The 4,746-nt window shown below is 40.4% G+C and overlaps 1 protein-coding gene across 1 annotated transcript in view; it reads right to left on the bottom strand.

Annotated features, from left to right (window-relative positions):
- The window catches only part of MAN2A1 (mannosidase alpha class 2A member 1), a 229,426-nt gene that overhangs the window by 78,689 nt on the left and 145,991 nt on the right, over nucleotides 1–4,746 (bottom strand). The window lies entirely within an intron of this gene.

Here is a 4,746-nt window from a genome sequence, read left to right as displayed (position 1 = left end):
GCTGAACCTGAACGTTCTGAGAAATCAAACTAGTGTTTTGAAAATAGCCAATTGAAGTATACTTTTACTTAGAGTTGATGTATATTTTTTCAAGTGTGTAGTTTATCTCTGCTATAAAAGCAAACCTCTTATTTCCAAAGCCTGAAACCTTATAGGCATTCCCTACAAGGTAATGGCACCATATAATGGGAAAATATGTGTTTACTTGACAGCACTGATATGAGTCTAACATAGCTAATAAGCGCCTTTGTGCATGCTCTCCAGTTGCAGCAAAGGTTGCATTTGTAAACCAATCAAATTACAGGTTTTTAACTTTTAAGGTAGTAGTTTCCACAGTCTATTGAGCGCAGGCACTGCAATTAAGCCCCAGCCCTATATGTGGTCTGTACAAATGACAGCAAAGGCTCCTTTAATACACAGACGGAGATGAGTCAAGTATTGACCAAAGGGAAAGATTGAAGTCAAACCTCTAAAATGAATTACCTCTCTTATCTTTCATCAAAGTAAAACATTTTTGTCTTCATCTTTCACATATTTTTCCCATATACCCAACACCTAATGTCTTACATGAAAAAATAATTTGATAAATATTATGGAAAGCTAGTAAAACAAAACACCCCCTCCCTCCCATGAATACAGCTTAAACTTCCAGTACTTTTTTATTATGTCACTGAGTCAAAGTTATATGCTAACTGTATGCTTTTGCACAGCTAGCCAAGACCAAATACAGCTTCATGCCATGCAACATAGAAGCCACCACATTGGAGTTGACAACAAGGGAAAAGTTGATCTAGGTGCCAAAGGCCCTCTCTAAACATGCAGGTAAAGGTACAATGGGATCCAATGTGCAATTTACACAATCATGCCTCCTGCCACGCCACACATGCACAGCCAAAAGCGTGATTGTGGGATCATGCATTAGATCCCATCATGCCTTATTGTCAGTGCAGGGGGAGCCCAATCCCAGTCTCAACTTGCACTGGCAAGAAGCAAGCTCCTGCAGCTAGGATCACCACACACCACTAGGGCTGGAGGATGCCCACTGTGACAATCTCCGCACCCCAGGGCTGCATGAAAACACCAGGGCTGGGGGGATCAGTGCAGGGGCAATCCCCTCCCCCCAATCCCACTCCAGGGGTGATCCCCCAGGTCAGGAGGGTGGAAGAAACTCCTGGGGCTAGAGGATCACCATGATCCTCCCACCCCAAGAGTTTCCCTGCTCCTCTGGGGCAAGGGGACTGACCCTGCAGCAATCCTCCAGCCCCAGGAGCCCTAGGGATCATGGAGGCTGCAATCCCCAGGGTCCAGGGGGTTTCACATACCCACGATCCCTAGGGATCACAACAGCCATGATCTCCAGTGTCCAGGGGTTTCACTGACCCCTGAGCCCTAGGAATCATGGCTACTGTGATCCCTAGGGCTCAGGGGGTTTATGCTGGGCATGGTGCACCCCTGTAGTCTCTCTCTGGAAGATCCTTCTACACGTGGAAATTAAAACTTGATAGCAAAGTTAGTATACATTTTCAAGTTCTAACTTTATATTTGGCTGGAGCTTTTTATTGCATAATAGCTACACTTTGCAAATGTAGCTAGTCTCCAGGGGTGCCTACATGAGCCAGGAGATTGCTCTGACATGGGTGTCTGGTGCCACTTCAGTCAGAGAGGGCATGTGCACTTCTTGAGTCGGGGGGCACTTCCAGAGTGGTGTGGCCGCTTTTGTTGGCGGCTCCCCAGCCAGCACTCGCGGGGGGGGCACTGGTACTCCTGCCTGCCCGCTAAACAGAGAGTGCGGCCTGGCAGGGAGTGCACCAGCACTCTCAGGGGGTGCCCATGCACCCCCGTGCACCCACTACGCGTCACCCCTGTGCTCTGACACGCTGTAATTACAGCAAATTGGAGCAGACTTGATTAATCGAGTCTGCTGGACTGTGGTAATTACTGCACTCCACTCAGCTGCCACATCTTACAGATGAGTGTCCCTGCGCATAAAAATGGTAGCAGGGGAGCTTTACCTAAAGTTAAATGAGTTTTAAATAAACCTTCCCTGCCGCCATTTTGAAATGCAGGGACACTGATGCATGAGATGCTCCAGGCACTTTAATTAGAGTGGTTCTCAGAGCTGCTCTAATTAAAGGGCTCCCCCTCTCCTCCACCCCACAGCATGTGTATAAACACTCCAGGTATTTTCACAATTAACCAGTTAATTGTGCAATACCTATAACATGTAGATGGGGCCAAAGTTGCCAAAGCCCGATTGGAAAAGCCACTAAACAAAGTGTTTCAGAATTATGGGAATCTTGCTTTCTTTAGACATCTGTGCCCAATACAGTAAAGTTTAAAACAGGCCTCCCTCATCCACCTCCGACTCCTCCTCTTGGTTTGGTGGCCCGTAGCAGTTGTCCACCATGACAACCTAAATTATGAAAAATAACACTCAGAAAATATTGCACTTCAGCAATACTACAACTGTACAAACCAACCTCCTTCAGGTCAGAGGACAACTCATGGACCTATCCCAACCTACATGGAGGCAGTCTGACTTCATGTAGCATTGCCATAATCTAGCTATCAAGCAAAGATTTTAAATAACTACCAATCCAGAGCACTTCTTTGTGGCATTGCCACAGGTAAGCTCTTAGAAATCATTCTCCTGAAAACTGCTAAAATGTCTCTCTCATTTCTATTTGCTTGTCTAGACCCTGAAGGAAACAAAAATTAGTGAGAACATTTCACCACAAAAACAGTGAGGGTCGCTTAATCCAACATTAATGAAACTACTTTTGTAAGCTCCCCTTATAGGGCAAGACAGTGCTGTTTAGTTTATCATAATTAAATTTAAAACAAGAAAGATGATTAAAAGTAGAAGTTTTCTCTTATTGTGTATATATACAATATCTAACGTATGGGAACCCAGATCATGGTTGGTGCCTTTAAGTGTTACTGCAAATAAGTGGAGAGTCTTCACTGTAAAAACACTATAGATCCCTTGGAACCAAACCATGGAATGTCATAAATTTTGCATCAACATTATTTATGCAAACCTATAGCAATAGAGATGTTAACGTGATTACTGAAAATAATTTCAAAGTTATTTTAAGATACATTTTTTTTGAAAAATAAAATGTTAAAAATGCATATTACAAAAGATTACTTATCTCTAAATCTACTCCTTAGAAAATACCTGTATGCAGGATTCTCATTACTGAGCCTTGAGCTCCCAGCACGAAGGCAAAATTAACTAACTTTAAATATACAAGTCAGCAAGGCATCACTCAAAGCCTTTCTGGCTCCCTGGTCAGTGCATGTTAATTATCTTTCAGTTCTACCTTCTAACACATAACCAATTAAAAATATATCTTATAGAAACAAAAGACCTGAACATTAAAATATCTGTCAGAATGGAAGCTATAAAAATCAATGTGTACAAAAATCATATTAATTAAAAATGTTTTTATAGTGGGGTTAATGAATGACAATCCTGCATGGTATCTTCAAAGAAGCAGAACAAGCGTAATTTTTTTTTAAATATATAAGATTTCTTACTCTTTAAAACTATATTAAGAAACACTGCAATTTAAAAAGAAATTAATTGAAACACTGCAACAGCCAGTCATAAAAAGAGAGTTCAATACCCAATAGGTAATATCAAAATCCTCCTTTTATCTATAAAACATATTTCAAACCTAATTCAAATGGCATATCTAGGATATGTCCTCATGAAAACAAACATGACTATATTTTACACAACTTAAAGTAAAAGTAATCTGAAAACAAATAAATTCTAAAAGCCAGGCTTTATGGAACAGAGAAGTAAAACGGTCTTACACAACAAATACAAGAAATATCTGTAAAAGTATAAAATAAAAGCCATCATGTAACCAGGATTGAAACATTCTTGAAACTGGCAGTGGAAGCCACTCTACCTCTGACAAAATAACCAAGCATATTGTCTGACTTGTGCTTAGTCAAGTTTATAACAAATTCATCTAGATAATCTTCTACTGATCGTGTTAATAAGAATAGATATCAGCACATATAACAGATGAACGGGCCTTGAGGTCTTTTCTGCACTCAAGGGAAAACCACTAGGATTATGCTATGTCAGACTTATGAAGAACCATCTCACCTGTAGGAGTGAGAAGGTCATTGACAAATAATATGCCCATTAAAGTGGTGTTTCAAAATACTACTGTAAAAAGAAAACAATTTTGTATTAGATAGCAGTGTCACTTTACTCCTGTAAAATTTCTTGCAAAGGTGAATCCACTCTTAGAGACCACACTCATCATGCTATTAATTCAACACCACCAGGAAAATAGCTTTGCTATTAAATTAAATTAAAGCATAGGAATCTAATTAGCCTAAAAAGGTGGTTTTATCAGCTCTATGAAGACTACTTTAATATCTCATAACACTAGAGGCATTTTAATGGAAGGATGCAAAACCACATATAAACCTGGTCATAAAAGGCTGAAGGGAGACTTTCTACTTTTAGAAAATTCATATACGGCCACAGTAGCTACCAAACATACTTGGATAACATCAATCTGAGTTACAGTCTTAGGTAGGTGATGAAGCAGATCAAGAAGTTTTTTGGTAAAGTACTAACCTTGGCTTGCTGCCACCATGCTATAAGCTGTTTCTGTTTACATTCGCAAACTCTCCTGATAAATGGTTTCTGAAAGACTAAGAGGAAATTAGCTGTCTATTTAAGAGCTTCCATCTACCCAAGCAGAAACCAGGATG

The sequence above is a fragment of the Alligator sinensis genome, unplaced genomic scaffold, assembly GCF_000455745.1.
Source record: "Alligator sinensis unplaced genomic scaffold, ASM45574v1 scaffold30_1, whole genome shotgun sequence".
NCBI lineage: Eukaryota > Metazoa > Chordata > Crocodylia > Alligatoridae > Alligator > Alligator sinensis.
Note: the sequence above shows the minus strand (reverse complement) of the source record. Positions and strands in the feature narration are given on the sequence as shown.